The sequence below is a fragment of the Rhinolophus sinicus genome, linkage group LG09 (genome assembly GCF_036562045.2).
Source record: "Rhinolophus sinicus isolate RSC01 linkage group LG09, ASM3656204v1, whole genome shotgun sequence".
Classification (NCBI taxonomy): Eukaryota; Metazoa; Chordata; class Mammalia; order Chiroptera; family Rhinolophidae; genus Rhinolophus; species Rhinolophus sinicus.
This window is the reverse complement of record NC_133758.1, coordinates 33946026-33959470: the sequence shown is the minus strand read 5'-3', so window position 1 is coordinate 33959470 and position 13445 is coordinate 33946026. Positions and strand designations below refer to the sequence as shown.

At 35.0% G+C, this 13445-nt stretch overlaps 1 protein-coding gene across 1 annotated transcript in view; it reads right to left on the bottom strand.

Moving 5' to 3' along the window:
- Positions 1–13445, bottom strand: part of DSC1 (desmocollin 1) — a 313848-nt gene that overhangs the window by 132701 nt on the left and 167702 nt on the right. The gene's annotated exons all lie outside the window — the stretch shown is intronic.

Genomic DNA, 13445 nt, shown 5'->3' with positions numbered 1-13445 from the left:
TTTCCAAATCTAAAAGTCTTCATGACAAACAAAAGGCAATGAGAGAAGGACAATATTTAGTATATTGTGAGGAGTTTGCAGCAAAGACATTCACACCAAATGCACACACACACACACACACACACACACTCAGGCTGAGATCATCCTCTAGAAAGAACATACATAATAGATAAGCAACAATAATAAATTGTTAAACAAACAAATGTTTGGAGTGGAATACCTAGCACTTAAGAGAGTTGTTTTGGATTCTGGTTGTATAAATAATGGACACGAAACTTGCCCATCAGGAGTCTCATTTTTCACTTGTGCTGAGGAGATGCAGCTTATCACGTGGCATCCTAAGTTGTTGCTTCACAGATGAGTAACATAAACCAACAGTTGAATAAACCTACGAAAGTAACACTTGACATTCACAAAAGTAATTCTGATGTGGGCTGCTGTGAACAAGGAAGTGATGACTGCAGACACCTGCTAGGTGTGTCCTAATGAGAAAATAGTGGCAAAAAGACAATGATAACCCTCAAGGCATGCCGTCCCTGTGTGAGGCCCTTTGTAACACCATTCTAGAGCAAAGAAAGGAAGTTCACATGTGTCTCCTCTTGGAGTAAAATAAAGTAGGGCTAGTTACAGCAGAGCTAACCCCAAGAACAATCAATCACTTACGAAGTCCTGTTGCTTTCAATTCTCCAGGCTTTGGCTCATTGTGACTTTGGCACAATCTGTTCCCTCTAGGATGATGTGCTTCTTTTCCCCATGTCTTTCTCCATCTACAGACATTGTCCACATCCCATTAAGATCCATCTCAAATATTAACTCCTCTATTAAGACTCTTCTCACATACTTCCCTTCACAGGCTTCATTTCATCTCTATTGAATTACTTGAAGTTCTACAAACTCACCATGATTTCTCGTGCCCCTCATTTAATCCTCACAAACCCTTGCCTATTAAGCAGATATTATCTCCATTTTTCAGATGAGAAAACTGAAACTCATGGATATTGGTTGATTGATTTGGCCAAGGCCACACAGTGGAAGATTCAGGATTTGATCTCAATTTGTCTGACTCCCAAGTTTGTCTTCTTTCCCTCTATGCCAACCAATTTCTCCTAATTAATGGAAATATTCGGGCTGTTCACCATTGCTGAAAATGTCAGAAATGGGCAGTAACAGCTTAAATAATACAATAATACCAGGATCACTATGTCTCTAATCATTTATGTAACAGTTGTGATATATGTACCAAGATAACTTAGGAATAAAATCTTATTAACTAAGTTTCTATGTCAGCGGTTCTCAAACTTTAAGATACATCTAATCCACTTTGGGCACTTATTAATGATATAGTTTTCTGGGCCCCACCCTCTAAACATGTGGATTCAGTAAATATAAAATAAGGCCTAAGGACTGACATTTTAAGGACACTTTGAGAAATAGTTTTCAATTATTTTATTTTACACATTTATTACCATCAAATTTAATATCTTTGGATGTAAGTAAATATTTTTGATGGTAAGAACTTTTATTAAGTTCCTCTACTTACTCTTTGATATGATTAGTCTGAGATGAAAGTTAATGATATGATATTGACACAAGAGTCCTGATAGAATTGGGAGTATCTCTTATACTTACTTCTCAATCAATATCTCTGAATGTATGCAGATTTTCCTGGGTGTTCTTCTCACTGACTCTAAGTCTACAGTTCTGTGACTCATAATACACAAGTTTGACTGCTTAGATGTGCAATTCCAGAAGTTAGTCATCAGCATTTCTTAGTACCTTGTTGATTATATCATGGAATTTTGATGAGTTTGCAGTTGCATGAGATGAAAAACCCTCCCAAGAACCAGAAACATGTTTTAAAAAATCTGTTGCCAGGTTTCTTGTTGTAACTCTGTCATAATTACCCAAAAATATGCACTGCTTACTGACTACAACCACAGATTTATCCTTGAAATCCCAATGATAGGAAAATGAAAAAAACAAAATTACTGCTTGAGATGAAATGATGAGAAAATGAATGCAACAAATACCGATTATTTTTTAAAAGGTTGTAGAAAGAGAGTTTATATGGAGGTAACTGAGACATGGATTTTAGAAACATGCTATAAGAACTAAAGTGGAAAAATTTCTGAAAAATAGGCCTGTAATTCAATTTAACTTAAAATATTGATTAGGCATATATGGGGGTCCCAAGCGATGCTAAGGAAGGCCAGGGAAGAAGGCATGCCCCCCAACTTTAAGGAGCTCTTAACTCTCAGGAAGCATGTACATAATATCTAGAGTACAATTTGTACTGTCATAAAAACCAGTTCCTATGGCCACACCCTAAGCCTTGAGAAATTGTTCCACTATTAACATTTAAATTCTAATATGAAAATTTTAGTACCACCGCCTATTATTGCTTCCAAAAATCTCATTCCTTTGCTTCTAATACATGTTTTTGACCTCATTCAGACCTCTAGACCCTTATACCCTGCATTTTTTTAGAATTTATCACTTAGGGGATCTATTCCTCACTTTTCTCCCTTTTCTAGAACATACGCGATAGTCTATCTCCTTGGATACTCTTGTCAATACCCACTTTCACGATATTCTAGATGATTATGGAATTCCTAATGATTATCTATTCTCAAATTTTTTAGCTTCTTCTTATTATTTACCATCATCTTAGATCACTCAGCAAAGTCTGAAACACACATACTCTTTGTCCTTGAAATTCCATGTTGCCTTCATTTATTTCTTTATTAATTCAAAAATATTTATTAAGCACTATCATGTGCTAGATTCCAGGAATACAATTTTGATTAAAAATATATGCATGGTTCCTATTCTCTTGGGCATAACAATCTAGTGGTGAGAACAGAGAGTAATCACAACACAAATACATGTAAACGTGCAACTATGATAGCTGCAAAGGACAAGATGTAAAAGGACCTTGATTTTTGTTCCCCCTAATTGAAAGAGCCATTGAAAGTTTTTTAAAAGAGATGATATGCTTAGGGTTGCTCTTGGAAATACTTTTTCCAGCACTAGTGTATTAAACAGATCAGAGGCTGGCCAGAACGGATGTAGATCTGTTAGGAAGTTAGAGCAGCAATCAAGGTGAGACACAATAATCACTTGGCTCAGAGAGTGGTAGTGAAGATAGAGAAAGGGGAATGAATTTGAGAGAGATTTTAGATGTAAAATAGAACATGGTGATGGCTTGGAAAAGGACTGATAGGAAGAAAAAGGTATCGATAACATCTTAGGCTTCCGTCTTATACAACTAGATAGATGGTAGTGTTATTGCCTTGTAAAAGAGGAGGAACCCTTCCTAAAAAGGAGAACATAAATTTTCAGCCTGTTTAATTTGAGCTGTATTTAAAACTTCCAACAGGAGATGTCAAGTAGGCATTTGGTTGTGTAGGTCTGGAGTTCAGAATAAAAAAGACCTGAACTGAATAGATCACATGAGACCAATGGAGAACTACAGACAGGGAAGAGGGATATAGGACCACGCCTACAAGGAAACAATGCATCAATGGTCCAGTGGGTGCTTAGAGAAGAATATGCCTGCAAAGAAGCAGAATAGTAAGGGCCAGAGTTGGGAAAGAAATAAGAATGTTTGCTCTTCCTATTTTTCTCCTATCTTCAGGACTGGTCCGGAACCTTTTCATCTCAAAATTCTTCCTTTGATTTAAATTACGTTGGACCAAACGGGTTTTACCACTTCTTTGAAGCACCTTTTCTGTATGTTTTGTGGACTCTTCTTCCCCTTAACCAAACAAATGTAAAAATGCAATTTTCTCTTCAGATATTTTCATGTTTTTCTCTTCATGCTCTCCCTAAGTGATTTCCTCTACTCACCCAATTTCATTGTGGCCTTCAACCTGACAACTTTCACATATACGAGGTCGAACAATCAAATTCCCGAACTCATCCTAGAAAAAGTGCTACATACCTCATTGCTGAATATCACTATGGTCACCTTCGAAGTACTCCCCTTGGGAAGCTATGCACTGACACCAGCACCTAATCCACCCTTCAAAGCAATTTTAGAACTCTTTTTCTGGAATGGCCATCAGAGCCGTCATCGTATTACCCTTGATGTCCTGAGTGTCATCCAAATGTCTTCCTTTCAATATTTCCTTTATCTTCAGGTAAAGAAAGAAGTCATTGGGGGCCAGATCAGGTGAGTAGGGAGGGTGTTCCAATACAGTTATTTGTTTACTGGCTAAGAACTCCCTCACAAACAGTGCTGTGTGAGCTGGTGTGTTGTCATGATGCAAGAGCCATGAATTGTTGGTGAAAAGTTCAGGTCATTTTCGTCTAATTTTTTCACAGTCTTTTCAGCGCTTCCAAATAGTAAACTTGCTTAACCGTCCAGTTGGTACAAATTCATAATGAATAATCCCTCTGATATCAATATCAAAAAAGGTTAGCAACAGCGTTACAAAAAGTTCGCGAACTTAATTGTCAGATCTATCTTTCTAACTGTCTTCAGATAGACACTTCACATTATCTCATCTATTTCTAAAATGTCAATTATGAAGCTTAAAATATTTTCACTTTTTGTTACAAAATCAAAGCCTGCTAATGATGAAATGGATTAGAATATAAAATTAAACATGCAATTTCTTCTCCAATAAACAGATTTTTGTAAATAATTCCAGAAAATTTCTATACATATATAAAAATGGGTGTACACAAAATATATTTTCATGCAAAAGTGTGTACACACTGTTCTACATCTTATAGATGCTCTGCATCTTTTAAATTTACTGTAACTTTAAAAGATTCTTTCCATATCAGTATGTAGAGATCTGCCTCATTTTTTTATGCAAATATACCCTAATTTATTTAACAAATTCTCTCTGATAGACATTTGGGTTATTATCATTTCTTCACTATTACAATAATGCAATGAACATCTTTGCATGCGCATTTTTTAATCAGTTGTACCAATGTATCCGGAACTAAATTCAGAGACTAAATTGTTGCATCAAAGTGTATGTATACGAGTATTTAAGTTTTGTTAGCTATTGTCAAATAGCTTTTCCAAAACATTGTACCAACTTTCACTTCCACTTTCAGTTAAAGAGATGATTTCCTACTTTCCTACTTCCTCCCCAACAGTGGGTACTATCCAATGTTTTTGTTATCAAATGCTAATCTGATCTGTGAAATATTTTTACTTGTATTTGTTGCTGTTATTTATATATCTAATTCTGACTAAGGTTGAGCATCTTTTCTTCTGCCTATCAACCATTTTATGTTCTTTTAAGTGAAAGATCTATTTACATCCTTTGCCTGTTTATCTTTTGGGTTGTAAATTTTTTCCTACAGATTTGCATGAGCTCATTATATATTATGAGAACTGAACTTTTATTGTCACACATGTAAAAGATCATTTTTTATAACTTAACCACCATTTTCTTTTCCTTTGCTTACACTTGTTTGCTATGTCCACTTTTTGATTTTTATGTTTCTGAAGTTCATCAACACTTTACACTGTAGGATTTGGATTTAGATAAACATTCCTCTTGTCAAGGTATTTAAATTTTTACTCAGTCTTTTTCTTTTATGAATGGCTTCCTTTACTTTTAAATCTTTTTCCATCTGGAATTTTTTCTGGTATAAAGAGTATATTATTTTGTTCTAAGTATCCAGCCACTTGTTCAACAGTGATTTGAACAGTGATTTGAAAACCCATCTGTATTTCAGACTAGAGATCTTTTCTTAACCATACGTTAAATCTATTCCTGAAATCCTTAATCTACTTCATTGATCTTTTTATTCATTTTCCAATTCCTAATTGTGTTAATTACTGTAGCATTATGTTTTATACCTTATTAGGCTTGATGTCTCTCATTACTATATTTTTCATATACTAGAATTTTAATTTCTTTTCTTGGTTATTTGTTTGTTATTCCATATGAATATGAAATTATTTTGTCAAGTTCCAAAAAAAAAAGGATTTGGGGGATTTCTTTATCATATTGCATCTTTCTGTACAAATACAAACTATATCTTTCTATTTATTCATGTCTACTTTATCTCCCTCAGGAAAGCTTAAAAGTTTTCACGTGCAGTTTCTACACATTTCTTCTCTGCTTCATTATTAAATAGTGTACACTATAGTTGCTACTATAAACTATTTTATTATATTTATTTCCTTATATTCCCTAACTAATAATTCTTTAGATTACTGAATATTGTTTATTAGTTAGGTATTCAGCCAGTTTGATAATTTTTTATGTCATTTGCAATATTTTTAAATTAATTCTCTTGGAATTTCTATGTAGAAAAATGTATGATCTGTGAATAATTATAATTTTAACTACCTTCCAATATTTATATTTGAGTATTCCAGAAAATATTAAGTAATATAATAGTAGGAACTTTATGCTGATTTTAATAAAAATGTGTTTATCTTGAAGGTCAACTATAATTGAAAAGAAAAAATAATCACAGGGATGTAAAGTACAACACAGGGAGTATAGTCAATAATATTGTAATAACTATGTACAGTGTCAGATGGGTAATAGAATTATTAGGGTAATCACTTTGTGAAGTATATCAATGTCTAATCACTATGTTGTTTTGTATACCTGAAACTAATATAATATTATATGTCAACTGTAATTGAAAAATATATTTTTAAAAATTAAAAAAAAATTGTGTTTACCATTTTCACACTAAGTATGGCAGATTTTTGTATGATACATCATTTTTACCAAGTTCATGACCATACCATTTCTTTATATTTTATTATTTCCTTTAAAAATAGATGATAAAATATATCAAGGTTTTTAAAGCACCTACAGAAGCTACCTTTTTTTTCAATTTTAGTTTTTACAATGGTTAAATATTGTAATCAAATTTTCTAACATTGAACCACCTTACATTCCTAGAGAGAATTTTAATTGGCCTCCAAACTTATCTTTCTCTCTCTAGTGTCTCTTCCGCATCAATTCATCATAGTTTCCAAGACAAATTCCTTAAACACAACTTTGACTAGGTCAATACCTTATTCTAAAGCCCATAGTGGTTCTTTGTCTGCCATCGAATATCATACAAATTCTTCAGTAGGGCATTCAAAGACCTCCACATTGTGTTAACACATCAGCACTGTTTCCTCTGTACACATAGTACACACAGTACTGTACCAATAATACACATAGGTTCAATCTGACTCTTTTTGGGCCTGAAAAATACATCTTCCTTTCTGCCATCTTTTCCATCTACATCTTCATTTGTTGAGAATGTAGTCACCCTGAAAATTTCAAAATCTTCCATGAAGTGTTCGCCAGTGCCCATAATGTGGAAATTATTTCCCTTTTTCAGGGCTCACAAAACACTACAGTCCTTTCCTATAACACATATGTCAATGTGCCTTGTAATAGAGACAAGCCTCATCACCCCTTCGAGATCCAGTCAAGATTATAGCCTTCTTGAAAATAGAAACTTCTATGACCTATGTTTCTTTCTGCTGTCAACTAGCACGCTGCCTAGTAGGGCTCAAAAAGTGTTGGTGGAATTGAATTTTTAAAGTCACCGTAAACAATAATGAAGTAAACTTTTTACCTGCTCATAAGCTATACACACACCCTTGAATAGAAAATATTCTAAATAAATATCAATCAGTATCTTACCCTGAAATATACTGGTATCATCATCATCAAACGTAGTTTCTTCAAAAATGAAAGGCAATGGTAGAAAACCTTAAGACTGTGGAGGTAATTGTATTTGGTAATTGTTTCTACCAAATACAGTAAATAACCTGGGACATAGGTTATGCAATATAAATATGTTTTGATTTGGTAGAAAATATGGAGTTACTGTGGTTTCTTGAGAAGAGGCATGATATTAGGAAAGCAATGTTTCAAAAACACTATTCTGGACAATGACTACAAAAGGGATGAAAAGGGAAGAGTGAGAGGTGTAATTAGTAGTTTGGCACAGCAAAGCCAGGTGAAGAGGGCCAGGGGAAGATCTAGGAGGTGTGACCAAACAATACAGTGAATGTTTAAATAAATAAATAATTATTACAGTAAAAGACATATTGCCATTCATCCCTCTCAAAACATTATCCTTTGCTTTGAATACACTTATCCCATTGTTCTTGCCACTTTTTGAAGTTGTTCTTGAGTCCTCTTTCATGAGTGTCTTTAGTTGCGCTGTTGTGACTGCCTCAATGTCCTGAATTATTTTGAGTTTGGGGAAGAGCCAGAAGTTGCACGGTGCCAAATCCAGTGAATAAGGTGGATGAGGACAGACCTTAATGTTTTTATTTGACAAAAATTGCCATGTACCAGAAGTGACATGTGACAGGAAGCACTGTCATGATGGAGGATGATTTGCAGCACCTTCTCATAACTGTAGCTCACACCTGATTGACTGCACTGAACAAATTGAAACCTGTCACGCACTGTTACTAAGGTTTGACGCACACTCTCCATATTGACGATCGCTGCCTTTCTGTTGGATAATACTCAGCAGCTGCATTCACTCTGTTTTGTGCTCATAACGGAGAGGCTCTGTGTCACACATCGCTTCTGGTATGGCAATTTCTGTCAAATAAAAACATTATGGTATGCCCTCATTCACCTTATTCACCAGATCTGGCAGCGTGCGACTTCTGGCTTTTCCCCAAAGTCAAAATGACCATGAAAGGTAAACATTTTGAATCAATTCAGGACATCGAGGCAGCCACAACAGCTCAACTAAAGACACTCATGAAAGAGACTTCCAGAACTGCTTCAGCAAGTAGCAAGAAAGATGGGATAAGTGTGTTCAAAGTGAAAGGAAGTATTTTGAGGGGGATTAATGGCAATATGTATTTTACCATAATAATTTTTTTTTTAATTTAAACACTCACCATATTTTTTTATCACATTGTTTGGCAGCAGAAATGAAGACAGAAAGGCAAAGTTGAGACTAAAGTAGATTATAAATTTGAAAGTATAGCCTGAATTGATTTAGGGAAACAACAAAAAAAAGAAAAAAAATCAAACGTTTTAGAAATTAATTGTATTATGTCATAAAGGTGTAGCCTCCAACATCAGTACGTCGTCACTTAACATCATCGATAGGTTCTGCGACTTGAAGCAAGACAACATAAAATGAAATCAATTTTACCACCAGTTAATTGGTATAAAGAAGAGTTAAGTTCCTACAGCATCTCATCAATGCTATAACAAAATGACATTAATTATTTGAGGGCCTGTTATATAAGATTTATCTGACGTCACCTCCAACAAAATGGGCTAAGGGTTCCCATAGCACTCTATGCATGCTTCCATTTAGCAAGTTGAGGGAAAGTCTGTTTTTCTCATTCCAGCTAGCCTGGAGCCACTTGAGGGCAAGAACCATGATGCATCCATCTTTATAACTCCAGTCTCTAGTATAATGCAAGGCATTTGGTAGGCCAAAGAAAAAATTAGAACTGAACCAATGGTAACTTATTATATAGAAAAAGGAAGAATTGAATTTGCATTTGCAATCATAAGGGTCACTGGGGTGGTAGCTAATACATACAGATGTCTGAGTAGAACAGTCTTCCAGAAAGGAGTAGTAATATTTCTATCTCAGTATGCTTGCAGCTATAATGTAACCTCTTTAAGGGCAGAGTTCAAAGTTATTTTGAATGTACTGCAGCATCTAGGACAGTAATGAACATGCAGGGGATGCTTAATTAGAATTTTTTTTAAAAAAAGAATATACAGTAATAATTTAGTCTCTTTCCCTACTCTTACTTATCATACACAATTTAATTATTAAGATAGAGTCCAATGTTCTCAAAATCATTTGAGATTTTCCCCACTTATGAATATTCTTTCTGTACAGAGAAAAATACTTCAAGATGTGATGCTGTTGAACTCTTATCCCAGAACTGACTAGACAGAAATAAAATTAAGGTTTTCCTTAAATCTGGTTTAAAAGAAAGGAAGAAGAGTTAGGCTGTAGAACATTCTAATCAATTAAATAACGTCTTTCTGAAAACATAAAACTAAAAATATGATTTGATCATAAAGATGTATCTTTTCCTCAGTGATTAATTGCTTTAATTTTAATGGTTGCTCTAGTCATCATAATTTCTCTTCACTCTTTCAATCAACTTTGCATACTCTCCTAAGATTGACTAATTCACTTACAAGTCATATTTTGTATGACAAATTATAACCTATTCATCTAGTTCACAGGTCAACGAACATTTTCTGTAAAGGGCCAGATAAGTAATTATTTTAGGCTTTACAGGCCACATGATTTCTGTCATAGTTACTCAGTCCACTGTTGTAGAGGGAAAGCAGCCACAGACAACACATAAGCAAATAAGAATGGTTGTGTTAAAAAAAAAAAAGAAGAAAAAGGCAGTGGGCCAGATTTAGCCAATGGCTATAACTTGCCAACCACTATTTTAGTCCATTATTCTTCTTTACTATAAAAATGGTCAAATATACAGAGAGAGAGAGAGAGAGAGAGAGAGAGAGAGAGAGAGAGAGAGAGAGAGGTATACTACCATTTAGATTTGATAATTGTTAATATTTTGCTATATTTACATCTATTTTATTGCTGAATTACAATAAAGAAAACTTTTGCATCATGAGGTTTTGCCCGTACGTAATTTAACATGTATCTTTAAAAATAAAGACCTATTACTACATAATGTAATAAAATTGATAATAACTCCCTAACAGCCAGTATTTAAATTTCTCTAAGTTTCCCCAAAATTATTTCTATAGCTATTTAGTTCAAATCAGGGATAAGACACTGCATTTGATTGTTATATATTAAAAGAAAAGCCTCTTTTATTCTAAAACAGCAGCCTCCATCCTCCAGATGTGACTCATTGAGGAATAATCTGATTTTAAATAATGTCAACAAGATCTGGACTCAATACATCCACAGGAACATTAATATAGTGGCAAATACAAAAAAATATATATTTATATTATTCTCCATATATTTACCTCAATTTCTCTACTTTTGGGATTTATTTTTACGTTTCACTTATTTTTTAAACAATTTGTAGAGCTTATTAGGGTAATTCAGAGACACCCATGAAACCAGAGGTTTACATGTAACATAAAAGCATATTCCAAAGGGTTTCTGTGAAATGTATGAGTCCATGCTATGGGTGCTATGCAAGTGAAGGAGAATAGAATAGTCAGTTACTTTAATTAGGCTTAATCCAGATCAGTAAAATCCATCACCTTTCATGAAAGACGCTGATTATTTTTTTCTTTCAACAGGATATTACAGTATCCTCAGCTGTGAACAGATACAGAAACATAGGCACGTGGGATGATATTCTAGAGTTTGCGGAGACTTATGAAAGACAGGAAAATTCTTTTCCCAGAAAAATCTTGATCCCTGTGAGAAAATCTATTAGTTTACCAGGGAAATTCCAAACAGAAAAATCACCCCAAATTTCATAAAATTTCCATGAAATGAGAACTGTTGGTATACACGTGCAGCTACATTTAATAAACAATGCTCAGAGTAGAAACCAGGCATGAGACCAGACTGAAGGAGCAAACTTGTGTAGCACAGGTATGCGACAGTGTAGTGTGAACTGACAGATAAGGTGGCTGGGAAATGTGAATATGGAAATGAGAGGGGCTTGTGTTGCCTATCTTTTAAAGTATCCTAACTCACTAGCATCCGGGAATAGGATCAGTAAAGAGTCAGGAAAAAGGATTGGACCAACTGAGATAATAGGAGTACATAAAGAAAAGAGAACCAAAAGGTGCTGATTGGAAACTGGAGCAAAGCTAGAATTCCCTCAATTGAGAAAAGGAATTGAATTTATAAAGAACAGAAGGAGTCAAAGCACAGAATGAGATAGAAGAGAAAAGCACTGTGCAAAACCACTGGCCTCATGTGGTTATTTAAATTTAAATTAATTAAAATTAAAAAAAGGTAAAAATTCAGTTCTTTAGTCATGGCAGCCACATTTCAAAGGCTCAATAGCCACATATGGTTAGTGGCTATGATACTGGATAGCACGGATAGAGAACATTTCCACATTTCAGAAAGTTCTATTGGACAACGCTGCACTAAGGACATTAAAATGAGTAGGAAAGAGAAAACAGCAGGGAAAGAGGCAAAGGAGGAGCAGTGGTGATTCATCAAATCCCTTTCCCACTTGTGTTTAATGTCACTAGTTCTCACGTGATGGTCAAGATAGGCACAGCTCTACAACCTTGGGGTTCAGCCACACCTCCTCTCAGAAAGGTGCTAGAGAGGTGGCTGCCTTATAAATGCTCTCGTTGGTTGGGATTGTTGGAGCAGGACATTGAATTGGAGTGGAGCCAAGGTTGGGCTTGGGGGAGAGTCATTAAATGGGTGAAGAGGGCCTGAGCACACCCTAGTGCCATGCCCAGAATTCAAAGTGGATAAAGCATTCACTTGCCACTGTCAAGATGCAAGAGTAGATTTTTTTCTTCTCTGGTGTCCAGTGAGTCTTCAGTCATTCATGGTCATACAATCTTACTACGAATTTATTGTTCAGATTAAGTCATAGATCAACACTCTCTATTTTACTCAACCAATGAGAAATTTGGCCTGACCAGCTTATTTCATTTTATTTATTCATATCAGCCAGTTCCAATTATACTCATTCATATTCACCGCAAGTAAATATAGGCAGCCTACCTCCTTACCTCCACAATGAATAGTATGGAATTTTAAACTGCTGTTGAGTAGCCCTCTTTGCCAGACACCCACAGTAAATGAAAGCACTCTGTAGAAGCTCTGCCCTCAGAGATAGCCTTCATTTGGGGGATATTTTTGGCAACTTTTTGGCCATAATCAACTTCTTATCCAATAGGGCTTTTGTTTCAGACTGCCATTTCAAACTCCATAGTCTTCCTTCCTGCCACTCATAATATTTATCCTAGACATTGCGAGGTGAAGACAGCATATCCCAAGAACACTATCAAATGATGCCTTGTAAGAGTCACTAATTATTTTCACAAACCTCAGGGCTGCTCAGTTTCCCATTTGCATGTGTGGGCAGCAGTTTCTTCAATGTATTCCCCATGTTCTAATTGGCTCACTATACAGATTCTTGGCTCTGTGCTTGGGAATCATCACCGACTTCTAACCCACCTCACCTGAAGAGTAGCTTTCTGTGCTCCATTAGTATTTCAGGCACTGATCCTCAGTTTTATAAATTAGCAACAGGATTTTAATTGGAGGTTTTGATTGTTTACTTTTAATCGGACTTAGTGACATTAAAAAAAATTACTGCACTTGAAAAGGGCAGAACTTTAAAGAGAGAAAATTAGTTGGGGAAGAGAAGATATTCATTTAGAGGAAAAAATAGAGACTTCCTCAGACTTAGACTGGTCACTTAAAGGGAACTGTGTCATGCAGAGGACCTTATAATTGTAAGTATCATAGTTTTGCTTGTTTGAATTAATACTTTTTTAAAAATCCTGATTCTTAACATTGGC